Below are 27,062 nucleotides of genomic sequence, written 5' to 3'. Positions count from 1 at the left end.
GTGGTGCGTTTAGAGGGACTCACGACTGTGGTGTGGAGTAGAGGATAAAATGGGGAAGCCGGACACCAGACAGCCACGGCTCAGTTTTGACAAGAAAACCGCGAAGGGGGCGGACGTGGAATCGTCGCATCAGGACCCAGTTGCGGAAAACGCAGCGAGCCCACCTCCAACCGACAGCATAAGTGAAATGTTTAAGGATCTTAAAACTAGCCAACAAGGCCTAGATGGCAAGATGGATTCCTTGGCCGAAAGAATGGACCGTATAACGCAGAGAATGGAGAAACAAGAAGGGCGGGTCAGCATTTTGGAAACAAGAGTGACAGAAACCGAGGAGGGGCAGACCGAAATGGACAAGAAAATACGTCAGATGGATGGCGTGTTGTATGCTATATAACAAAATAATGAGGATTTGGAAGCCAGGTCAAGGCGCAATAATATACGCGTTACAGGAATTGCGGAAACCACGGACATCCAAAACATGGAAAAGTACATCGAGACCATGATGACGGATCTTTTTGGTCAAGCCCTGTCGGCAATGTTCCTCATTGATTGAGCACATCGTACGCTGGGTCCGAGACCCAGACCTGGTGCGCCGGCGAGGCCCATACTTGCACGGGTCCTCAACTATAGAGATCGCGATACAATATTGAGACTGGCCAGAGAGAGAGGTGATATACAATATAAGGGCAATCATATTGCGCTATACCCGGACTTCACACTTCAGGCCCAGGCAGCCCGGAGAGAGTTCATTCCTGCAACAAAAAAAATTTCAGCAGATGGGCACCAAATACTCTTTGATATATCTGGCCAAATTGAGAGTACAGGGGCCAGGTAAGCCTACTTTTTTTACTGACGCCAAGGCGGCACTCTCATATGCTAAACAATTAGCAAAGGACAATAAGAAGAAGACAGCAGCCAGTGAAACACAGTCTGAACGCACTCTCAGTGACAATGAATGATGATCGGAGGCCCATGAGATGGAGGTTCAGATAAGTACAGTTTCCTGTGTAGAGTGTAACTGGGGTCTTATATTCCGAAGTCTGCAGCCACAGCAGTGACTTATTGTGTATAAATGCTGCATGGGAATTTGTGTCATGTTCAGTTGGACAGTAACTATTTTGACTATAATTGAAATTTATTGGATTGGATCAGGGTTAAGTGTTCAGTTCCCGGCCACCCTGTCATGAGAACAGGGATGGTTTGCCAGCAACTTGCGTACCCCGCAGGGATGACTCCCGTGGGTTCACTACTGTGGACCTTCTGTTTGCAGATAGGTGGGGTTTGGAGGGGCTATACAGAACCTGATTGGGGGGTTGGTGTGGGTGGGGGGGGAGATGTAAATTTGCTTTCTTCTTTAATACTGTCATGTCATATGCCTATACGCAAAACACATTGCCGCTTCCAACGTCACAGCTCATTAGTTAGGATGGGTCTGATGCGGGGCGTTGTCTCGTGGGCTGGTGACTGTCTCACACCATCCTTGGTTAGGTCATCGGACTTAAAGCAGCTGACCTTTGGTCTTACATATGCTCGTCTTAAGTACACCCAATGACAACACTTAAAAGCCTTTCCTGGAATGTGAGAGGCTTGAATGATCATAGAAAGGCCAGACTTGTACATTCTTACCTCCAACGCCACTCGATAGATATCTGTCTGTTACAAGAGACCCACTTGGTGCCTGCGGCGATTCCCGCTCTGAAACACTCTAGGTGGGGCGAGGTGGTGGAATCAGGATTCTCGAATTATTCAAGGGGGGTGGCGATACTGATCCGTAGAGGACTGCATTGGAAAACTCATCACATCATACGCGATAGAGAGGGACGATACATATTATTAATAGGCACACTCTATGACACACCGGTAGTGCTAGTAAACACATACGGGCCTAACACGGATAATCCTGACTTTTTTCAAACTATACGGCAGAAAATCCATACATTAGACAATGTGGCGGTGTTGTGGGGTGGGGACTTCAATGTTGTGCTGTCACCATCACTGGACAGACAGGGAGCGGCCCGCGACCACCATCCACGTGCAGCAGATATGCTGGTAGGAATTATGGACGATCTTGGCTTGGTAGACCCCTGGAGACTGCAAAACCCGACAGCTCGGGAGGGCACTTGCATGACACATCATCGTAATGCATGGTCGAGGCTGGATTTCTGGCTTGTGACTAGGGACATACACGTTTGGGTCGCGGATGCCTCCCACCTATCAAGAACTCAATCAGACCATACGCCCATCCTCTTGACGCTACAGATCCCGCCACAATATCGCCAGCCGTTTGCCTGGCCATTTCCGACTGGTGCGCTAAGAGACCAAGTATTCCGTGCAGAACTAAGAGAAAAAATAGTGGATTATTTCTCACTGAACGAGGGTACGGTCAATTCGCCGGGCACACTTTGGGAAGCCTTCAAGGTGGTGATTAGGGGCAATTGCATGGTACTCAAAACCGGGGTTCTGAGGGATATACGTAACACACTAGACAGACTGGAACGCGAAATAGGGGAATTAGAACGCTCAGTCCAACAGACCCCTACACCTATTGACCTGGCTCAGTTGAGATCAAAATTGATGGAATATCAGGAGGAGGCGGAGCAGGAGACAGCTTACTTGGGGAAATACGCACAAGCAAGGAGATACGGGGAAGGGGACAGGGCTGGGAAAACAATGGATGGACTGCTTAGAACCCCGAGGGGAGTAAATTATATAACCGAACTTCACACAGAGTCTGATGAAACAGTACGAACGCCCAGCAACTCTTGCACACAATGACCCATTTCTACAAACAGCTGTACACCTCCCAAACTAAACCGGCCCAGTCAGTGATAGATGAATACCTAGACACTGTAGCCCTGGCCTCGTTCAATAGGGGGGGCCAGGGAATATATGGATATGCCTATTAAGATAGAAGACATAAAACAGGTGATCGGAGGGATGCCGGCAGATAAATCTCCAGGCTCGGACGGTCTCACAGCAGCCTTTTATAAAGAATATGCCGATAGATTAGCTCCGTATCTATTGCGAGTATATATAGAAACAATGGAAACAGGAATACTGCCTCCCACCCTCAGAGAAGCCACTATCATCACACTGTTAAAATCTGACAAGAACCCCTCCAGGCCAGAGTCATACCGGCCATTGTCATTAATTAATTTGGATGCCAAGATTTACGCCAAGTTGCTCGCGAACAGATTACAATCAATGCTACCGCAAATAGCATTGCCTGATCAATCCGGGTTTATTCCGGGTCGCTCAACTGCACATAATCTGAGAACGCTGTTTGGGCTATTGCGCTACTTATCCCCACATGTCCAGGCTATAGCAGCCTTGTTGGATGCCACTAAGGCGTTCGACTCCTTGGAATGGAAATACCTGTTTACCCTCCTGCCTAAATTAGTACTAAGCCCAATGTTTATTAGCCAGTTAGCGGTGATATACAATATGCCAATGGCACGCGTGAGGGTTAACGGGCAAATATCAGAACCGTTTGGTATTACAAGAGGGACAAGGCAGGGATGTCCACTCTCGCCACTGCTATTCGCCATTGCAACAGAACCACTAGCGGCCAGACTTCGCCAACACCACACACACAGACGCATAGGTTTTTACATCCAGGGGGCTATTAATATCGATGTATGCAGACGATATGACAGTGTACCTAGTAAATCCCAGAGAGAATTTTGATGTAATAATGAGGGAAATGGTTCGGTTTGGTGGTTTGACGGGTATCCAAATTAACTGGCAAAAATCTACTTTGCTGCCGCTCACGGACGACACGGCCCATTGCGACACTGAATTTCCCATTGAGTGGGCGTCGGGCGAAGTGCGTTACCTGGGTATATGGATAAGCAGAAATATGCAGGAAATATGACTAACCAATTATGGTAAAGTTATGGATTGGATAAACAGCAAAGTCCAAGGATGGAGTAAACTTCCACTGTCTCTTATGGGTAGAATAGCCATTATAAAAATGGTGATACTCCCCAAGCTTCTTTATTTGTTTGTGAACATACCTATGCCCCTGAATACTCCGTTTTTTAGGCGACTCCGCTCAAGTATTATTGGTCTGGCATGGGCGGAGAGGCAACCCCGGGTCTCCTGGAACCTGCGCACACTTCCCTTTGAACAGGGCGGTCTCGGAGCACCTGACTTTGAACTCTATGCATACAGCACGCAAGCGCAATATCTACACTTTTGGCAACACTCTACACCGTTTCAACCACATGTAGCGATAGAATGAGATAGAGTTGAACCTACTCCGTTAAATACAGCGCTGTATTGCCCCTACAAATGGCCCAATATGGAAATTGACACAATGGAAACAACACGCTGGGCATGGAGGGGTATAGCTAAGAGGGCGGGTCACAGTGAGCTTTACGCGCCTTCCATGCCACTGGGGGGTAATCCACTATTAGCACCATTGAAAGACAAAGCTACTACAAAGAGGGCACAGGCCCATGGCCTTATTCAAGGCAGTAATTTGTATCCGGAAGGCAAATTTCTTACACTCCAGCAGATGTGTAAGCAGCAGGCACCTTCGGCATCGGATATGTTGCTGTACTATCAGCTGAGGGCGGCCAGCAGAGCTAGATACACAGAGTTCCCGAAAGAGCCCCCCCACTTTAGCTGCCCTGGAGGATGTTTTAGCGAACCCTTCTTCTCGTAAATTGATAACACGTATATACAGGGTGACACAAAAACACTAACCTATAACTACTAGCCAGTCCAAAGTACACTGGGAGAGTGAAATTGACTCCGTGATAACTGATGGGCAATGGAGTTTTTGCTGTTCGCAATTGGAACACCTTTAATCTAACTACCGACTGAGGTTCATACATTTTAACTTCTTGCACAGAATATATCGTACACCGATTCAATTACATCGCATGGGCCTACAGCAGATCACGAGATGCTGGAGATGCGGGGCGCTAGATGCAACTTTTTTACATTTGGCATGGTATTGTGGTCCGATAGCCCGGTATTGGACTGAAACTGGTTGACACATTGTTGACATACTCGACACTCCTATACACCTGACCCCACTAGGTGCTCCCGCAAACTCGCGGCTATGTTGCTGCTGTTAGCTAAACGGCAGGTCGACATACATTGGAAAAAAAGCAACCCTCCTACAGTAGCCGAATAGATAAATTTGGCGATGTATTTCAGAGACCAACTGATGAATTATTGGGACCTGATGCCTGACAGGTCTAGACCAGTAGACATTTGGGGGCCATTCGCAATGTGGCTGGGAACGGGAGGAGCGGATCTCCTTAGTAATGGCTAAATCATAACTGTAATATCAGGGTGTAAAGTAGAGAAGGTTACTATGATCAAGGGTTGGCTGTAGGGATATATGTCAAAGGACAAAACACAATGAGACAACAAACAAAACATGAGACAGGATAGTTGGTAGACAACTGCGCATATTCTATATTATGAGACTTGCAGAAGGGCACTGACATATTAGGATGGAACAAGAGGGGGGCTTAGGGGGAGGTTAGGGTTCTTTTTTAGAAGTTTGTTAGAAATATAAGTTTTGTACAATACATGGTTTTGCACACACAGAATCAAAATGTGTAATTATATAGCGAGAATGTACAACTAACTGTATGCTGCCGGGCCCTAGGGATGTCGGCTAAACAGCTGTGTAAACCATGCAATAAAGGGGGGGAAATGTACGCTGTGGGCCCCAGGGTTGTAGGCAAATGGCTGTGCGATCTAAGTGTTTGAAAATAAAGAACTTTCAAACCCCCCCCCCCAAAAAAAGACAGGAGGGCATACAAGTAGACCCGAGGAAGTCGCAAGCCATCAAGGATACTCCCACAACACCGACGGAAGTAAGAAGCTTCCTAGGAATGGCCACCTACTGCGGGAGGTTCATGCCAGGGTTAGCCACCCGAAGTGAACCACTACGAGCCCTCACGAAAGCAGACTCGACCTGGCAATTGGGCCCGAAGGAGGAAGAGGCGTTCCAAGGTATAAAAGATGCCCTCCTGGGAGAAGCCACGCTAGCGTATTTCGACCCTGCGAAATGGATGGAAGTACTGGTGGACGCAAGCCCAGTAGGGCTGGGAGCTGTGCTAGCTCAAGAGAGAGAACCGGGCCAGTGGGCCGCCCTGGCATTCACCAGTAAGTCCCTCACCCCGACAGAAGCGATGTATGCCCAGATCGAGCGTGAGGCGCTCGCCATCAAATGGCCCTGTAACCATTTTCACTTACACCTCCGGGAACACCCATTCACTATGGTCACCGATCATCAACCGTTGGTTACATTGTTTAATGGGACAGTACCACATCCACCCCCACGCATCAAGTGGTGGGCGGTCCAACTACAATCGTACGAGATGGAAGTGATATACCGCCCGGGGTCCAAGAACCCCGCCGACTTCCTCTCGAGACACCTCACTCAAGCGGAGGTGCTTGACGAGGACAAAGACGGCAAAGAGTTTGCTCACTGGGTAGCCCTCACATCGTGCCCCCAGTGCATATCCCTGGACGAGGTGAAAGATGCGGCCACTACCGATGTGGCATATGCCAAAACACTGGGAGCTGTACAAGAGGGCTCTTGGACCAACTATCTCCATCAAGCCAACTCGTGGACCCTGGAGGATCAGGAACTCCTCACAAAAATGTGGCGAGTCCGGCATGAGTTGAGTGCCACCGAAGATGGCATCCTGCTAAGAGGACCCCGGCTAGTCATCCCTCAGAGCCTCAAGAAACGGGCTGTCCAACTAGCACACGGGGGACACCAAGGAACCACCAAGATGAAGTCACCAATGAGGGAAAAGGTCTGGTTCCCAGAACTGGAGGACATGGTGGAAGAGTACATCAGAAGATGCCCGTTGTGCCTGCTGACGAGTGGCCCGGAGATGCCCCTCCTGGTCATCACCGAAGAAGCCTGTTCTGTACCGTGATCCAAAGTAAGCGTGGATTTCGGGAGCTTCCCAGGGGGGAAACACACACTTGTCATCATAGACGCCTACTCCAAGTATCCCGTAGTCGAGCCCATCGTGTCGACAGCATTCAACCATGTTGGACCAGTGTTAGAAAAGGTCTTTGCGATGTTCCTACAACAATGAGGCATATCGCATCGTCACATCACACCACAGTGGCCCCAAGCCAACGGAGACGTAGAACGTTTTATGCGCACGCTAAACAAAGTGTTCCGCATCACCGTGGCGGTGCAAGTGGACCCAGAACACAGGCTCCACGAATTCCTGAGAGAGTATCAGAGTACCCCTCACTGTACGACCCAGCAGAGCCCGTGGGCTCTGATGCTCCATGGCCCTCGCCGAGACTTGCTCCCCACCTGCCCGGGATGGTCACCACCCTTGCTAGACGCGGACGGAGCACAAGAGCGGAGACGACGACAAAATCAAGAAGCAAGCATCCGACAGCGAGCCACCCCAAGAAGACTCAGCCAAGGAACGGCTGTCCTCCTACGCAACCGGCGCCAAGGAGGAAAATTCCAAACGCACTATGAACCTGGTACTTTGACTGTCACCGTGAGTCATGGCACGATGGTAACTGCCCAAAAGGGAACAAAAGAAGTATCAAGGAACACATCATGGTTCAAGGAGGTCCTGCCAGAACAACGCCGGGAGACTTCGAACCAAACACCAAGCCCTGGAGCCACGTCAGTGGTCAGCGAAGAAGTAGAAGAGTCCGAGAGCAGCCCAGCCGGAGAGAGCCCTGAACCATCCGGCTCCACTTCACGCGAGGCTGACTCCGAGAGCCCTGGCCAGAACTGCACAGGAGGGCGTGCCAGCTCGCAGCGATACAGCCTGAGGCCAAATCCCCAACCGAGCCAGCGGCTGAGAGACTATGCATGCTGATGATGCCCAAGACTCGTTGGCCAGAACTAACGCAAGTACTGTTTGTTTTGCATATGTGACAAAAAGACATTTTTGAATCATTTGCAGTGTTGAACAAACTGTTTGCAATTAAAGAATCAAGTTGGATAGGGATGTAATGGTGGGCGGTCTAGTTTTTTTCTTCCACGCATCCCTACATCCGCAGGCCAGGCGTGGCCTGCGGGGATCCAATAAATGAAGGGCGGCCGCTCGGGGACGTCACTTCCCACCGGGCAACCTGTGTGGCCTGAGTGTCTGTCCTTGCGCGCTCCAGCCTAACACTAGGCCACGCGACACTCCAAAGTCCCCCCACTACAGATTGGACTATTGCAATTCTCTGCTGCTTGCTGGCCTCACGAAATCCCACCTTTCCCGTCTCAAATCCGTACTCCATTCAGTGGCTCATTTTGTCTTTGGGGGCCAAAAGAAGTGACCACATCACACCCATACTGTTTTCTCTTCGATTGCTTCCCATCAAAGCAAGGTCAGTCTTCAAGACTGCCTGTAACACCCACAAACCCTTGCACACTTCCTCCCCTCGATACCTGGCAAATAAACTTAAAATCTCAGAAGGCTCTAGACCACAGCTTTCCAAACTATGTGGCGCGACACATTCCTGTGTCGCGCCACATATGTAGGTGTGTCGCATCGGCAGAGTCGCGCTGCAGGGGCTCTTAGAAGGGGCGAAGCAACAACAAAGCCCTATTAACATGCAAAGTCTTTAACGACTTGTGAAGTGCTCGGGTGCGGATCCAAATGTCCCGGTTTTAGCATGCTGTTTACATCACCCCCGCGGGCCTTCCAGCAACAGGCAGAGTGGCGCTGCAGGGGCCATAATATGAATAATGGTCTTTTAAAGACCTGTGAACTGCTTGGGTGCGGCTGTGTGTGTTCCCCCGGAAAACGTGCCACAATTCAATATAAGGCAGAGATAAACAGGGCATGCTACGTGCAGTACTATCTACACCAGATGTATTTTAAATTAAGTAGCCCATGTGTAGATTCTATCCTGGAACTTTTCAGAGCAAAATTCTTTCCATCTATTCGATATTGCTTCTTTTCATATGGCTCTAAATTAAAAAAAGATCCGGAGACAGTCTTGTCCACCGCAGTCTGATATGGTTCGGGGCTTCCAAGTATGTTCAAGTCAGTCAATTAAGATTGGAATTTAGGCTTACTAATTTAACTAGGATGGGCGATTTTACTTTTCATTAAATAGTGTCTGGAGAAAAAAAAGTTGTAGTAGGCCTGCTCAAGAATTTCTCAGGGAAGTAGCGTTGTACTGATTTAAAAATGCATGTTACAAATGTCATCACGAATCTTACCAGAATTATAAACGATTCAAGACTTAACAAAGATTGGAACAGTCATCAGAGCTACATCTCCCTCAAGGGAATGGCCAAAGAGTCACTTGAAAAATCTGAGAAAAGAATTACATTTATACAAATCAGGTTCTAACTTCTCTCGGGAGACGTATGAGTGAGCTGGAAATAACAAGGCTCAAAGCACTGTAAATATTATTGCGGTTGTAACTATATTTGTGATTCATTCCCTCTTAAACTCTGTGTCTCCTCTTATTAGGGCTCAGAATTAGTTAATAAGGCCCTGTTTCTTAAAATTGGGGATACACACTATTAATGAGGCGACTGCATTGTGTGTGCTGGGTCAAGATGTACAGCAATTCTGCAGATTGGTGAAATATTGTGACCTTGCTATCGGAGAACTTGAAAGGTAACGTATAGAACCCATGCTCTGGCTCGTAGGAAGGGAAGCATCCCAGATTAATGCACACTGTCACTTATGAATTGCACACCTTCTTTGAAGATTTCTTTCAGAACGTACCTAGCCATACATTGTAGCATTTTTAATTTCCCAATGAATTCCCAATATTTTTCCAAGAAGCCGAGGAATATTTATATATATTCAGTTTGGCTTATAAAAATATTGTAATCTTGGTTTTCAGAGGGAATCGGCACCTGTGCACTATTGTTTTGACCCCTTTTGCAAGGATATTACAAATGAGGGAGAGAGAGTGAGACAGAGAGAGAGGGAGACAAAGGGAGGGAGACAGTCGGAAGGAGAGGGAGTGAGACAGAGAGGTAGTGAGACAGAGAGGGAGAGAGACAGAGAGGGAGAGAGACAGAGAGGGAGAGAGACAGGGAGGGAGGGAGACAGGGAGGGAGGGAGACAGTCAGATGGAGAGGGAGTGAGACAGAGGGAGGAAGACAGAGAGGGAGTGAGACAGAGAAGGAGTGAGACAGAGAAGGAGTGAGACAGAAAAGGAGTGAGACAGAGAGGGATTGAGACAGAGAGAGAGGGAGGGAGAGAGTCGGAGGGAGACAGATGGAGGGAAAGGCCACCTCCGCCACTGATTCCCTCACTAGTACCCTTTAACAGTGCCCTTCAAGTCTCTGTGTGTGGGGGGGGGTGGTGTGTGTGTGTGTGTGTGTGTGTGTAGGGGGGTGGGGGTGGGGGGGGGGTGTGCGGGGTTGTGTGTGTGGGGTGTGTGTGTGGGGTGTGTATGTGTGGGGTGGTGTGTGTGGGGTTGTGAGTGGGGTGGGGTGTGTGTGTGTGGGGCCCAAACCCACCATAGGTGGTTCAGGCTCGCTCGCTGCGCTTCCTCGCGTTACTGTGTCCCTGAAATTTTTTCACAAAAGGGTGTGTCACCAACATGAAAAGTTTGGAAACCTGTGCTCTAGACCTTCACGCAATGCGAAAAATGTACTTCTTGAGCCCTCCCACCTTTAAAAGGGAAAGATCGATGCCTCAATCCTTTTCAGGCAATGCAGTTAGACTCTGGAACTCGCTTCCTCCACTACTCCGTACCACCACCTCTACCCAAACTTTCAAAACTGACCTCTAATCTCTCCTCTTCCAAAGGCACTTTCAGAATTAATACATCCCTTTTTATGTCTCTCGAGGAAGTTGTTAGAATGTTGTACAATATGTAATTTATGCCTTTACGATCCTAATCTTAATGTATTTTTGATTTTTATGTGACTGCTACCTATTGGTTTATTTGACTTTTTCATCTATCTCGTTTGTATCTGTAAGGTGTCAGTATTGTGATGATTTGGGGGCCTAGGCCCTCATGCTGAGTAAATGAGGTGACAGACACAGTGGGGTACTGGGTTAACTGGCCCTGATCACGTGCGCTCAGCCCCTTTTATTGGCAGGGTCATCTGACTGATGACGCCTGTGGTGGGTGGGTGTTCAGTGTGGGTTACACCAACTGCAACACTAGAATGCTGACTCTCCGTCACTACATCCCTCCCAAACTTGGTGAAAAGTCAAACCAAAGAAAAGTCCGAAAACCTGTGGGAGAAAATACGGTTCGCAATTAAAATCATAACCCAAAATTACGACTCCCAAGTAGTCTTTTCCGCTGCTGGTCAATCCCTGACGATGGTGTCTTTACTTGTCTTTCCAGACTTGCAGCTTAGAGATGGACTGTACAGTCTCTCTTTTCCTGTTCCACATCCTGTGATATTGCAGATGGAATGATAGGGGCATTTGTGTTTTACCTTTCGCTGTATCGTCTCGGTTGAGGTGTTCGGTTCAATTGGTGTCTGCTTCGGACAGGATCTGCAGTTGCAGGATATCCCTCTCACGGATATCCCCCTCTCATAGGTGTCTCCTCTCACTGGATGACCCGGAGTCTCGAACCGCATTGTCGGGATGCCTTCACTCGCCTTGGCGATGTTCTTTAGGCTAGCCTGGTCTCGCGGTGTCGATGCATCTGGAGGTGTGGTGAAATTCACTCTGGATTCGGAGACGGTCTCCCTGAGTGAGGCTTTCCTGTGGGATGACGTGCTTGGTGACTTTCCTTACTCCAGACTGCTGAGCGATGTCCGACTTGCCTCTCTCGCCTGGAATCCTCTGCCACTGGAGTCTCTTGGGTGGCCTTTCCTTTGCTGGCTGGACTGTGTGGACCGTGCGGGGCTTCGCGTGAGCCGCGCAAAGGCGTCGCTGAGGAACTGCCAACGGAGTCACAGCCAAGTCGCTCATGTAGGCTCCGGTGATGATGTCGGTGTTTTGGCGTCATCGTAGCGGGACTCGGGTTCTGCGCCTTCCTCTGGGGATTTAGTGGGTGACCAGTCTTCAACCATAACCTCCATGCTTCTTGCGCCTGACGTGGGGTTACGGCCGACACATCTCTCCTACACGGGCTCCCTTTCGCACGGGGAACTCCGTTGAGGCCCTTGTCCCCTGGACTGCCGCGTGACTGCATGGGCTGTGCGGGCCTTTGTGTAGGCCGCGCTGAGGGGTCGCTGCGGAACTCCCAACAGGGCCACGGCCAAATCTTGTGTAGTCCCCAAGGACGGATCTTCCAATGGCCGGGTATGCTTGACTTCGGCAGGCTGTAGGTTCACGGGTGTGTACAGAAGGTTCCTGGGTGATGTGCCTCTTTGACTCCTGGTTGTTTGGGGCGTGAGTGGATTCACTCGGGTGGTGAGATGCTCCTTGGCGATGATGCGCCTGGATAGTGATGGCAGAGTGCTGGATTTCCTCTGTGTGTAACCAGGCGGTGATGGGCATTCACCTCTTCACCTTCTCCTTCCCTTTTGGCGTGTGTTGTGGTGTCTTGTCACTCACACCTCTTTACTCGACTCCTTTTCCTCCTTTTCTTTGTCGTGAGCAGTGCCACTCAGGATGGGTCATCCTCCTTTATTCTTCTCTCTTCTTCATGGCGTTTTGCAACTCACTCGCCATCGTTACTCTCCTTCCCTTTTGCCACGCTGTCCAGTCTCCTCACTTTCCTTCTCAACCTGACCAGGCTTCTCCGAGCAGCGGGCCCTCTGCTCGTTTCCCTCTGGTCTTGTCCCGGCATTAGGACGCTGTTGTTACTTCACTCTGTGACTGGACCTGTCGTTGCAACCTTCTGTTACATGGTACTACTGATGTCAAGGTGATGTTGTGGGACTTCGCATCCGTCACCTTCTGGTCCTCTTTGCGGACCTCTCTTGGGGTCCTCTTTGTCGACGTCCCTACGGTCTTCCTCTTTACATTTGCTCTGACATCTTGGTGGGTCAGCATCCTCCATTGCGACGGTCTGACAGGTCGGCTTCCTTGTTACGACCAACTGGGTGGTCAGCTCCTTCTTTCCTTGCGACCAACTGGGTGGCCGGCTTCTTCTTTTCTTGTGACCAACGGGGTGGTCGGCTTCTTCTTTTCTTGCGACCAACAGGGTGGTTGGCTTTTTCCTCCATGCGACCAGCGGGGTGGTTGGCTTCTTCCTCCATGCGACCAGCGGGGTGGTCGGCTTCTTCCTCCATGCGACAAGCGGGGGGTCGGCTTCTTCCTCCATGCGACCAGCGGGTGGTCAATGTCTGAGGGGTCTGCTTGCCCCTTCAGTGAAGTCCTGTTCGATGTCCTCGTGCGCTGCGATCCGATGTCCTTGTGCGCTGTGAGTAGTGTACCCACTGTGTGGAGTTCCTGCACTCCTGGCGCGTCCCTGCGCCGTCCTTCTTCGTCTTCAAGGGCTGTGTGGTGACTTGGCGCCACACGGGCCTGGCGGTTTTCTTGCGCACACTCCATGCACCCACTGTTCAGTGTTGCCTTTGTCTGCCATCTTGGTGAGGTTTGGTTGCTTCTCCTGGCCAGCCGTGGCACTAGTCTCTGGCAGGCGTGAGCATGTGTCCCTGTCTCTGCAGACGTGTATGCTTTATTCTTTTGCTTTTCCTTAGGAGCAGCCACTTGCCAGCAGGTGGCTCTCTGTCAGTCTCTGGGCAATCTCTGTGCTCAACTGTCACTCTGTCTCTGTGTGGCAGCTGTCCTCTAGCTGCTGTGTACTTTCCTTTCAGCTACCAGTAGTAGCACGAAACGGCCACCAGGTGGCAGGGTTGCTTTGGGAAGAACAGGGCCCAGGCAGTTTTCCAATTGCCGATGCTTCAGGCTCTTTTCGCTCCTCTCTGGGAGTGCCAGTGTAAGGCTTCTCGTTACCTCGGCTCTCCTCGTCACTTCCTCCACAGGGCACAGGCACACCTAAACCAGGTAGGCTCTTTCCACTCTTAGTCCGTACCCTGTTGATTCTGTGGAAGTGTCATTTGTTTGTGTCCACATGATCAGGGCACTTCTCTGCTGCAATTGTGCACGCTCTCGGCTGCACTGCAAATGTTTTTTATTTATTTATTTATTTATGCATTTTTATATAGCGCGGACTTTACCCGAAGGTGTCAGAGCGCTTCACAATAGGAACAGAACTGATACATGAGAAAATTACACGTGAGCAAAATACAAAGGCAAACGTTACATTAAATGAAGCAAAAATGACATCGTGCGCCAACAAAATATAAGAGGTAGCAAACGGTGCATTACAAAAGTGACAATCGTGAGCCAACAAAATACAAGAGGTAGCAAACGGTGCATTACAAAAGTGACAATCGTGAGCCAACATAATACAAGAGGTAGCAAACGTTGTATTGCAGGAGGAAAAAGTGACGTGTGCAGGTTACAGAAAGCATACAAAATAAACATAGAGGTATAATACTGCAAAATATGGAGGACACTCCAGCACAAGAACAAACGTTACGTAGGCACTGGTGGCACTTGTGCAGGTATCGAAACAAACAAATGTAAGAGGTAGAAAACAGTGTGTTCCAGGAGAAAGTGACGGGTGCATGTTACACACGAGTCCCAGATACAGGAAGAAGGATAATACTGCAATAAAAGGCAGACTCTCAAACCACAAGAACGCACTGGGAAGACACTTCCATAGTCATGTAAAGTAGATTTTTGAGTAGTTGAAGGGCTTCCTTCAGATAAAAGAGAGGGCATGGATTACATTTGGAAATGTCTTTGAAGAAGGAGAACTTTGAGGTCAGTTTTGAAGGCCTGGGAGGAGGTGGTGGTCCGGAGCTGAGGCGGAAGTGAGTTCCAGATTCTCACTGCGCTGCCTGAAAAGGATTGGGCCATCGATCTCTCCTTCTTGAAAGTGGGAGGTTCAAGCAGTAGATTTTCCGCATTTCGTGATGGTCTAGAGCCTCCAGAGAGTTTCAATTTATTCGCCAGGTAGCGTGGAGAGGAGGAGTGCAAGGCTTTATGGGTGATGCAGGCAGTCTTGTAGATAGCTCTAGCCTCGATGGGAAGCCAGGGGAGGGAGGATAACATGGGAGTGATGTGGTCGCTTCTTTTGGCCCCATAAATAAAACGAGCTGCTGAATGTAGAACAGACTTCAGGGGGGAAAGGTGGGATTTGGGGAGGCCAGTCAGAAGAGAATTGCAGTAGTCCAGTCTGGAGAGGACCAGCGATTGGGCCAGGGTTTTAAGGTCATGCACCGGGAAGAAGCGACGAATCCCCCAAAGAAGGCGCAGTTGGTATCGGGCAGACTTTGCAATTGAATTAATGTGGGAGAGTAGATTGAGTTTTGTGTCGAGTATGACACCAAGGGATTTTGCGCTGTCGACAATGATGGGTTTATTGTTCAGCAGATTCATCTGGTCCATCCATGATTGCACCAGGGGGAGGAGAAAGTGAGGAGGAGAGGAGGAGGAACTCAGTTTTGGAGGGATTCAGAATCAGTTGATGTGTTGCCATCCAGTTATGAATGGAGTCGAGGGTAGAGCTTAGGAGAGAGAGATCGTGTGTGGAGGCAACCTTGAGGTAAATTTGAGTGTCGTCAGCGTAGAGGTGATAGTTGACCCCAGATTTACTTAAGAGATTTCCCAGAGGTTCCAAATAGAGATTGAACAATGTGGGTGCAAGAATAGAACTTTGGGGAACACCTTGACCCACCGCCAAAGGCGATGAAAGACTGTCCGCTATTTTGATCCTTTGGGATCTATCAGAGAGGAAGGAAGCAAACCATTTGAGCACAGTGCCCTCCATGCCCATTCTCTGTTGAAGAATATTGAGGAGGGTGTTGTGGTTTACAGTGTCAAAGGCTGCCGAAAGGTCAAGGAGAATTAGAAGACAAGACCCCCCCGAGTCTAAAATTCTCAGTGCGTCATCGATCACTTGCAGCAGGGCAGTTTCAGTGCTGCAGTTTTGGATGAAGCCGGACTGAAAATTGTCAAGAAGATCATTGTCCTTGATATGACGAGAGAGTTGTTTCGCAACACATCTTTCTGTGATCTTCGCAAGAATGTCCCCAGCAGGGTCTCTCTGTTAGCAGCACCCCAGCCCACGGCTGCCTAGTCTTGTCGGGCCTGCCGCCCACGCACTCCGTCTCTCGCAGGCTTTGGCGCTGACCCCTCCAGCTGTTCTCCTTCGCCCATGCTGCAGCCTCGCAGCTCACACGCTGCGTGGGGCGGAGGGGGCTGGCTTCGGTTTATGCTGGCCACCTGGAATGGCCATGGGCTGCCTGCCGTTACTTTTCGCGGCTTCCCCCCCCCCACCGCAGCCGTCTCTCGCAGCTCACTTCGCTGCACAGGCAGGGTGGCTGGAGCTGGCGCCTGGGGCTGCGTGCCCCCCTGTGGGCAGAGCTCATCCTCTTCGCCGGGTCGGGGTAGGGGAGCGGGCAGGCACTCTTCTTTGCACGGGGGGCACCTCCTCGTTACTCTCAGCGGGTGGCAGTCATGCTCTGAACTGCGCAGTCTGTCCTCGGCGAGGGAGAGGGGTAGCTACTCCGCTCTCTCTTCAACCGTCTCTCGTTGCTGCGCCTGCCTTTCCTCACCGATACAGCGCTCTCGCTCCTCCTCCTGCGGTTGGGGCCAGCTGCCCCGTGTGCTACAGTCGCAGTTACCGGGCTCACCTCAAGCCTCACGGGCGTCACAGACTATGCGGGTGGGTTACCCGTCTGACCTTGTTTCGCTTGGGCCGTTAGCAGCAGTGGCCGGCGTCACAGCAGTCCGGCCCTGCTTGCGTTATCTTCCGCCCTCACCCGGTCTGTGGGGAGGTGGGCAGCAGGTTCCCTCATGCGGGGTGGGCTCCCGCTGGGTTCTCACTCGGCCACCTGTCGCGACCGATGCGGGTGGGCTCCGGTCGGTCCGCTCCTCGTCTGTGGCCTCTCACCTTCGGCTGGCTGGCGGTCTCTTCTTCCACGCGGGTGGGCTCCGCGTGGATGATCACCCTTGTGGGGGCATTCAGTTGTGGCCGATGCGGGTGGGCTCCGATCGGCTCGCTCTTCACCCCACGCAGGGGGGGCGCCTCACGCTGGGCTCATAAGGTGCGGGGTAGGCTCCCGGTCACCTTTTTATCTCGATGCAGGCCCGGGGCTCGGCACACGGCGCCGTTCACGGGGGGGGGTTTGCCCTCGAGGCAGGTAGCTCCCTCCCCTTTTCTAAACGATGTTTTTCAGCTGTGGCATAGCTTCCACCTCGTCGCCATTGTGATGATTTGGGGCCCTAGGCCCTCATGCTGAGTAAATGAGGTGACAGACACAGTGGGGTACTGAGTTAACTGGCCCTGAGCACGTGCGCTCAGCCCCTTTTATTGGCAGGGTCATCTGACTGATGGCGCCTGTGGTGGGTAGGTTGGTGTTCAGTGTGGGTTACACCAACTGCAACACTAGAATGCTGACTCTCCGTCACTACAAGTATGTATATTTCCTCATGTAAGTACTTGGTTCTTGTGAAGCGCTCTGACACCTTTGGGTATAAAACTGCATTAAATAAATATTGTAAAAAAAAAAATTGTAAGTGAAACAGGTCACACAGCCCCTGCTTCCCCAGCCACACACATTCATAAATCTGAGCACGCAAAAACCTGTCTTTCCATCACGCTTTGAGTTATACAGTTTTATTATGTAGGTGAGCAAAAGCAGATCGTAATTTTCACAACTATTACTCGCGTGCTAAAATAAAGATGTCCATTAAATACTAGTATCTATTCTTTGCACATGCGCAGAGTTACCCTCAGCTACCCGCGCCACAGCGCCTGTGCAGAGATTCGTGCACGGCTCTCCTTAGGAGGCTTAGCTCAGAGCATGCGCAGAAGTTAAGAAAACTTAAACATGAGGTGCCCGTGTCTGGCGTCCTAGAGATAACAGGAAGAAGGAGGATAAATGATGCAGGAAGTGCACGTCTGCGCATGCGGGGATGCATGATCTCTGACACCACCTCGGAGTTGTCAGGCTGCAGGAGAGCACGGAGTTTCCTCTCTGCTCACTCTTTTTGCAGCACAAATATTATGGAGCCGCGGATGTCCGGTACAAATTCAGCAATACAATGCGAAACTCACAAATGGGTGAGTGCGTGTTTTAACTGGCGCGTTGAATGTTTTAACTTTAAACTTGGCTGTAAATGTTTTAATACCTTTCACTTTTGAACTTGCACCTCTTCGATGTGGTTGGCTGTACAGCTTCAAGGATATATATTTATGTAAAGTTGAACAACTGCTTGAAAGCGCGCGGTGATTGCCACCGGCATGTGTGCCATAAATCGGCGCGAGCGCGCAGAATGCCGAGGTCTCTGGGTGAGCACTTGAGCTCATTAGCCTTAGTTGTAGCATATTTTCTTTCCGAATATGATAAACAGCCTAGCAGCGGCTGAACCACAGGTTGTCCCTAAAATATGTCTCACATCTGGCAGAGACTGAACTTGGCGTGCAAGATAGCAGTAAGTCTTGCGAGCTCAGGGGTACGGGGTATTGTTAAGTGGTGAGGAAGAAACATTGATATATTTGTACAGTGGATAGCTCCAGCCCCCACTAATGTGAGAGGAGGCTGGAATTCTGCTAGACACGGGTCTCAGGAATTATGTGGCTGGGATGATAAAATTATGCGGCAAGAAAAGGCACATTTTTTAATAGCATTAATTATTCATTTTTACACATGATAATGCTGTCTGCACAAAGATTTCACTTCATTAGTACCACATAGAGAACTAAGCATGAATAATGCCTAGTTAATTTTTGCAAAGGGCATTCCACTGCCTGTGAAACCCACTTTCCTCTGCTTTAGCAGCTTCAGTGGGGGTGGAGTTCTTGACGTACATCTTCTTTATGCAACGCCAGAAAAGACTAATAAATTACTTGAAAGGGTCGGTGAATGGGTGGCGGAGTCAGTAAAAGGACTGATGGATAGGTGTGTGAGTGAAAGGGTGGATGGATGAGTGAATGGATGGATGGAGGAATGAAGGAAAAGATGAATTGTAGCTGGATGAGTGAAAGAATGGATGGCTAAAAGTGTGGATGATGGATAAGTAAAAGAATGGATCGATGATTGAAAGAGGGTGGGTGGATGGATGACAGGGTGAATTAGTGGATGGATGAATGAGTGAAAAGATTGAGTGAAAGAATGAATAGGAGTGTGAAAGGGAGGCTGGATTGATAAAAGTGCGAATGGATGGATAGGATAAGTGAAAGAATATATGGATGAAGTGAAGCCGGGTCTGGTGGATTAGTGGACTAATGCTTCCACTGTAGGGGCCTATGTTTGACCTCATGGTCACAAGTTCAAATCCCAGTGGGTACACTCAGCCTTTCATCCTTGTGAGGTCAATAAAAGGAGTACCATTGAGTTGGGTAACAATAAAAATCTGTTATTCAGCGCCAAGCGGCCCTTCTGGGTGAATGTGCACTTTAAAAATACATGGTATGTTATGATAAAAGTGGGTGGATGAAAGGGTGAATGTCTGGATGACTGAATTTGGGTAGATGATGAGAAGATGGATGGATTACTAAAAGCGTGAATGGATGGGTGGAGTGAAAGGGTGGCTGAATGAATGAAATGAAAGGGTAGATACATGGATGAGCAAAAGGATGAATGAGTGAAAGGATGTATGTTGGGACGTCGTGACCCCCTCCCCCCCCCCCCCCCGCTTTGGAATCGACAGCAGGGGTGGCGTTCTTGATGGGTCTGTCCATCTGCAACTTGCCAGACAAAGGGAAGTTAGTGAATGGAATGATGGGTAGATGGATGGATGAATTACTTAAAGGATGGATTGGATGTAAGGTTTGATAAGTTAAACAATGTAAAGATGAGTGAAGTGGATGGATGATGAGAGAAAGGATGGATGAGTGAGTGAAAGTATGAATGGGCGAGTGAAAGGGAGGGTGGGACATTGATGGATGTTTGAGTGAAAGGGAGGACGGACAGATGGATGGAGTGAAAGGATGGATGGATGGATGAGCAGATGGATGAATGAAGAAATGGATGGATGGGTTAGTGAAAGGGAGGATGGATGGACAGATTGATGGATGAATGAAAGGGTCGATGGATGAGTGGATGGATGGACGGATGAGTGAAAGGGTAAGTGGATGGATGGCTGAGTGGTTGTGTGGAAGGAAGAGGAAAATGATGGATGGATGAATGAGTGAAAAGGAGGAAGGTGAAAGACTGAATGGTAGAAGAAAGAATTAATGGATGGCAGAATGTAGAGGTGAAATTGTGGATATGAGCAGGTGGATGGAAGGATGGTGAGGGTCGTGATGACTTGCTTGATGCCATAAGAGCTTTGGTTCGAAGTGGGGGCTATTTTAATTTTCTGGCTACTCCCTTGCAGCAGATGATGGATGATGTGGCAAATGCAGAATTCATAATCATGCGTAAAAAGCTGCAGCCACAGAATCACATAATTCCAGTGACCCTGAATATGGCTTCTCTTCTTTCCTGTTAAACTCCAGCAACGAACAAATCAATAATGCATATTACCTGGATTAAGAAAAACAAATAGCATAATCCATGTGAGGTCTACGGACTAACTGGCCTGTGAGGTCATAACAGGACCATTAATCAACAGTCCATTAAACCTGGAGATATTTCTGCAGGACAGCAAATCATCCTTTTGTTTGCAATCCTAAAAGATCCGTCTTGAAAAGTTATTTGTAAATGTGAATGAACATAAACTGTCACTGTTGATCTGCATAGGATGCGATAGTAGATGTCATATTTAAAAAACATTTTTTATTAATTTTTACTAAGAGGTACATCTGCTTACATGGGTTCGCTGCAGTACACAGTACGAAGCAGTCAGTTGAGCAAGCCAGTGAAAACAGTATGTGCACAACACAGCAGCTTCAGCCTGCGAAGATGTAAGATTCCAGACGAAACCAGCAAGAGGACGTTTTCAAGCATAATTTCTTCATCCTATAGGAAAAGGAGTTCATATTAAACTGTTAGAAAAAAAGAATTGTAACACCTGGGAGAGTTGGCGGGAGGGAATCCTTGCCTCCATGTTTTTAATAGTAGCCAAACCTCCTGTCCCTTTTTATTCTATTACAAGACCGGAAGATTGATTATGATGAGTTCAAAGCTGTGCAGTAACACCGCAAGATACCTGATGAACTGGTTTGTAATAAAACATTTTAAAGTTCAATGCTCTAGACCAATCTGCTGCTTTAAGAATATCCTCCAGGCGCACAGGGTGACCAGCTGAAATGTGATTTTTGGAAGCTATTGCCCCAGTAATCGAATGGGCACCCAATAGAGATTCTGAACAGGAGAAGCAGATTCCAGCTCCCCGGCAGGCAAGCCTTGTCTGAGGTTGCTGGGACCTTGTATTGTCTGCTAGTGGTTGGCACATGTGTACACTGATTGGTGGTTATATCTGGTGTTTCTATTGGGTTAGGGTTGATGTCCTCATTGGTTGGGTATTTGAGGGTTCTGATTGGTTTCTCGGTCTGTGATTCAATCGTTGTAGGGTTGGGACTAGGGCTAGGGGTAGGATTTCTGTTGGAAGTAGGGACTGGGGCTTCCTATGTTGTTGGTTGTTGGGAGTAGGGTGGGACTAGGGCTAGGGTTAGAACTTTAATTGGAAATAGCTATTTGGGGCTTCTGGTGTGATTGGTTGTTGGACCGGTTGTGGGACTAGGAGTGGGGTTGGGCTTTCTATTGGAGGTAGGGACTAGGGCTACCTGTGCCATTGGCTGCTTGGACTTGGGTTGGGACTAGTGGTGGGGCTAGGGCCTTTATTGGACGTGGAGATCAGGGTTTTTGAACTGATTGGGTGCTTGGACTGGGGCTGAGATTGGCTGCGGGGTCCTGGTCTCCTATTGGTTCAAGATGTTGGGGCTAGTGGGGTGATTGGATAGTGTTTGGGCTGGGGTTCCCATTGGCTGAGGCGATCACCTGATTGCTAGGGCTACGGAAGGGGCCGGGCGTCGGGGCTAAAGGCGGAGAAGACAAGGGTAGTTGCCTGTTTGAGCCTGTTCGAGACTGGTCAGGACAAAAAAAAAATCCTTCACTCTTGTATCCCTCCACTATCCTTTTTCAATCAAAATTAACAGACTAATATGTTCACTTCTCAAATTCCATATTCAACTATACTAATATACTGCCCAAATAACTGAATAACATATCTACTACTCAAATTACTTCATATTTATACTATACTAATTTTCAACACTAATCCTTTATGGGTTCCGGAGTGGCGCGCTACTCGCCAGAAAAGCGCTTCAACACCCATCAGGGGTAACAAGTGCTATATGAATGCAAATCTTTCTTCCCCTTTTATCCATCCGCTATCCCTCTCACTCCAAGTAACAGACTAACATCCACCACTGAAATTACCTCATATTTCACCATATTGATTCACCACTAATCCTTTATAGGCTTCCTGAATAGCATGCGTCAACAAGCGAGCGATAAATAAATACAAACCTTTGTCCTCCTCTATCCTTCTGCTATCATTCCAAATCCAAATAACTGACTAACCTATCCACCACTTAAAATGTACTTGCATGTTTCACTATACTAATTCAACACTAATCCTCTATGGGTCCGGAGTAGCGTGCTACCCACCGAAAAAGCGCTTTGACGCCTCGTCAGGGGTAGGAAGCGCTATATAAATGCAATTACAATACAATAAAGAAAGGGTAAGAAAGAGAAAAGTGTGCCAATACAAGGCATAGGCAATACATATGAGACCGTACTTACATTATGAAAAGTTATGCAGTTGCTAAAAGAGGGTGTCCCTAGTGACAAGCCTCGAGGACAGGATGGCTGGGAATGGCCTATATGAAAAGAAATGGAAGGAGGATCTGCTTAAAACCCCAATAATGGTGTTGTAAACGAATCTAGGACCCTATTTAAATATTCCCGATCTATGCCCTTATGTGGTTATATCAAATCATATCCTTATAAAGGCATAAGAATCACACCCATATTAAGTCATAGCCAATGCAGTCCAAATACGGCAAGGCTACTCCCATAGACTCCTAGAAAGCACAACGTGTTCTTAAACAAACCAAGCCTCCAGCAGCCCGGGAATTCCCCCTGCTTCTGTATTGATTTGTCCTAGAACTCCTGGAGTCCTGAAAGAACTGCGAGTTCTTAGTGACGTCTTATGTCCACCCTTACGGCACCTTCCAGGTATAAATATACCAGCATCTGCCCTAGCAAACACACGGTGGTTTGGAGCAGATCGGCTATCTACTTGCCCGACGCCCTGCTGTAGCGAGTGCCGAAGGAAGCCGACCCTCCCATTTACGCACTGAGAGAGACGCTGTCTTTTCTGCTGCAGAGAAATCCAGCTCCAGTGTTTCCCTGTCACCCTTGCGGGCTGCTGGGAGATCGAGTCCTTAGAGAGAGATACAAGACCTCCTTCATTCTATAACCAAGGTATGGAGCTGATTAGACCCTTAGAGAATTCTTGATTCAGATTCTTGGCAGAAACTATCTTAACTAAAACTGCAGCTCACTTACTCCTTCCCACGTACTAGGCTTAGGTTAGGTACACCGGGGTAGGCGTATCTTAGAAGCACCAGTTGAGTACGTTTAGTTATGATTTTATCTACATATATATTTTATCTATTTTAAATACTGTATGGCTTAGAAACCATACCATGCTTTTACAGTATTATTTCATAATACTCCTTTTACTGTACGCACTTTACTTTATGGCAAGTATTGCAATTGTGGCAACTCACTTCTCTTGCATGAGAAAGAAGACTTCAATAAATAACCTCTTTTATTGAAAACGCCTGTCTCTCTGTTTCTCTGCGCTTCTGGTGAAACTAAGCATGCACGATTGACTGAGTAAAATAGTTATCTATTGTTTCCGCGACTCTGGAGATATTCTCCTTATTCTGGTGGGAGCAAAGTTGTCATGTTTATGCGGTTGTCAGAAACTAATCCCTTCTTGTCTATTCAGGAAAGTTAACACCTTCTTGTTTACTCGAGAAAGTTTCTAGTGACCTCTGAGCTAGCTGGCATTCATAATTAAGTCTAACAAATTCAATAGAGACCTAGTCGACCTCAGTCCTATGTCTAAACTATCGTTTATGTTATTCCAATGCGTAGAGCCTATTGGGAATATAGGAACTACTCTTCAATGGGTAATACTGGTGAAGGAGAAAGTGTGCCCTAATATGAAAGGCATTGACCTGAGCTGGAAACATGCTGAATACCCATTGGGGGGATGGGGGCTCCAAGCAGCCCTCATGGGAAGTGAGCATGAGGTCTGGGTCTTCGTTTGAGGGCTGGATTCCTTCAGTGGCTTTACTCAACCCAAAAATGGAGCTGCACTGCTAGCTGTCACTGGCAGCTTTGAGTCCTTTCGGGACAGTGAGTGCTAAAGGCAGACGTGAGAGGGCAGCATGCTGATTAATGTAGGCAATAGAAAGAGAGGAAGGACAATGAACTGAATTAAAGAAACTGAAGGTGCAGACTAGGCCTGAAGACAAAAAAGGAAGTAGTAGTGGGCGCTATTTGGTACACCTACACCAAATTCCGCAGGACAATACATAAAAAAATGTGAGACAGAACAATAAAAACCCATATACATTGTGAAAAGAACCAGTGAGGCAAGAGAAACGTTGAGAAGTTGATCTCCTATTAAAAAGCTCTTCGCTTGCATATTCCTTTGCGCTAGCATACTGCCATGAATAACTGTAGAGAGTGGAGCATAATCCGTCATGGATTATGAACATTTTTCAGCTTAAATGGTACCGTTCAATAAACCTTGTTTTTTGTAAAAACATTTGCTCCTCAAAGTTTGCCTCGTCGTTATTTGATGGACATTTATTGTGAATTGCTGTCTTTATTTAGACCTCTCAATTTAGGTATTTAAGTGGAGATATAGCTGGTTAAACATTTCTTATTTGTGTTACCCATAAGTTATTACAATTAAGATACATGTATTTTTCATTTTAATGTAATTCTATTTTTTCTTTTTTAATCTAACAGGTAGCTGTACTGGAAGAAATCAAAAAAATGATTTTCTTTTTTAACCTTCGTCATTAAGAAAAGCTGGGTAAGAGGTGTCTAGCACAATGTCTTTCCATTCCAAAATCCCCAGGAAAGAACCTCCTGAGGCACCTCAAAATCTGATTTCAGTTTGAAGAACAAATCCGGTACCAGAAAATGAAAATGTAAAACTTTGATACGTACATAATGGATTGTTGATCTATAGAAGAGCATACACTTCATACTAAACAGCCAATAGACATCTACTGATTAGGGCACCATTTTACCTCTTGAGGAGACTGTTAATCAACGGTAGAGGTACATAAGAACCAGGCCATGTAAGTATACTAAATGTAGCAATATATATAAAGAGACATAATGCAACATCAGAGAATCAGCAGAAGACTCAGTGACATTAATCTCAAAAGAAGCCACTGAAATTTGCTGCATGTAGAAAGGGGTCCTCTTTAGACCCACTGTTGACAATGAATCTACAAATCCATACAGATCATGAGAACAATTGAAGATTGCATTTAAATCTGCTTGCTTTGGAAGTACATACAATAAAATTGTAATAATAAAGCGAGATTGCAGTTCAATACATTGGCAATAAAAGCGCCTTTTCCCATGATAACCAAGTGACCGAAACCATACTAGCGCTATAATTTTGCCTAGCTTCCTTTAGACTTGAAGATTTCTTTGAACTCAGGAAAGTGCACATAATGGAGAGACTTTATACATGCAGTGAATGTGACCAGATGTTATCCACAAAGGGAAGTTTAATACTACATCAGATAAGACACATTGGTGAGAAGCTACAAAAATGTACTACAAGGCTTTCAAAACAAAAGGAGACCTAAGGCAACATCAGATAGCCCATTCTGATGAAAAACCTTATAAATGTATCAAATGTGAAAAGTGTTTCAAATTAAAAAGTAGTGTTGATGCGACATTAGGAAATCCACTCTGGCGAAAGACCATATCTATTTGGACACGGAAAAGGCCACATGAGGGAGGGACTTTATACATGCCCTAATTGTGACCATGATTTTTCCACAAAGGGAAGTTTAATACTACATCAGATAATACATACAAGTGAGAAACCATATAATTATATTGATTGTAACAAGGCTTTCAAAACAAAAGGAGACTTAAGGCAACATCACATAAGCCATACAGATGAAAAACCATATAACTGTTTCAAACGTCGAAAGGCTTTCAAATTAAAAGCCGTTCTAATTCGACATCAGGGAATCCACTATGGGGAAAAACCATACACATGTGCTGAACGTGACAAGGCTTTTAGTACAAAAGATCAGTTAATAATACATGAGAGGACCCATACTGATGAACGATCATATAAATGCACTGAATATTTATTTATTTTTATTTTTATTTTATTTATTTGTAGAGCGCTACACTCATCCCGAGAGATATCAAGGCGCTAAAGCAAATGTCCTGGTAAGTCTGCAAGGCTATAGCTTAATATTTAGGGAATAGATGTGTTTTTAAATTTTTTCGGAACTGAATATAATTAATAATAATAATAAAAACATTTATTAAGCGCCTGATTACACTAAGAACAGTGCATCTCCGCGCTAGGATGCATTCCAACATGAGTTCAAACAAAGATCACTCCACGCTAAGGGGAAAGGACAGGGGAGGAAGAACACTGACTTAATACTAAACTACGGGAAACAGATAAGTCTTAAGTTTCTGCCGGAACCTTGTTTCCGACGGTTCCATACGAAGCTCAACAGGGAGTTCGTTCCACTGTTTGCAAGCTAGGAACCTAAAAGAACGCCCACCCATCCGTGCTTTATAGATGCGGGGTACCGAGAACTGCATACTGCCCATAGATCTCAGAAGGCGTTTGGACGATAGATGGTTAGCATCCTATGGAGGTAAGCCGGGCCCTTGCCATGTGCAATCCGATGACTTATGCACATGGTCTTGAACCGGATGCGTTCCCGCATGGGGAGCCAGTGCAAGATCTGGAACGCACGTTTCCCCGAAGACTTCCTCGGCAACTTTAGAACCAGCCTGGCCGCCGCGTTTTGAACATATTTATTTATTTATTTATTTATTTTGTAGAGCGCGTAGTCACCCGGAGGTATCCCAGCGCTAAAAAATCTTATCTCCTGAGTACAGTGGACCAAGGGAGGGGGAGAGGGAAGGAGGGACAAGGAAGAGGACGGGG

General features: G+C 47.5%; 1 long non-coding RNA gene across 1 annotated transcript in view; it reads left to right on the top strand.

The window, feature by feature from the left end:
• The first annotated feature begins 17,855 nt into the window (after positions 1-17,855).
• The window catches only part of LOC144762328 (uncharacterized), a 31,095-nt gene continuing 21,888 nt past the window's right edge, over positions 17,856-27,062 (top strand). The window contains exons 1-3 of the long non-coding RNA XR_013596079.1: positions 17,856-17,982; positions 24,863-24,929; positions 26,274-26,323. This is a non-coding gene — a long non-coding RNA (uncharacterized LOC144762328). The remainder of the gene's footprint in view (positions 17,983-24,862; positions 24,930-26,273; positions 26,324-27,062) is intronic.

This window comes from Lissotriton helveticus, chromosome 6 (genome assembly GCF_964261635.1).
Source record: "Lissotriton helveticus chromosome 6, aLisHel1.1, whole genome shotgun sequence".
In the NCBI taxonomy this organism is placed as follows: domain Eukaryota; kingdom Metazoa; phylum Chordata; class Amphibia; order Caudata; family Salamandridae; genus Lissotriton; species Lissotriton helveticus.
The sequence above is the reverse complement of the archived record's forward strand: the minus strand, read 5'-3'. Positions and strand labels throughout refer to the sequence as shown.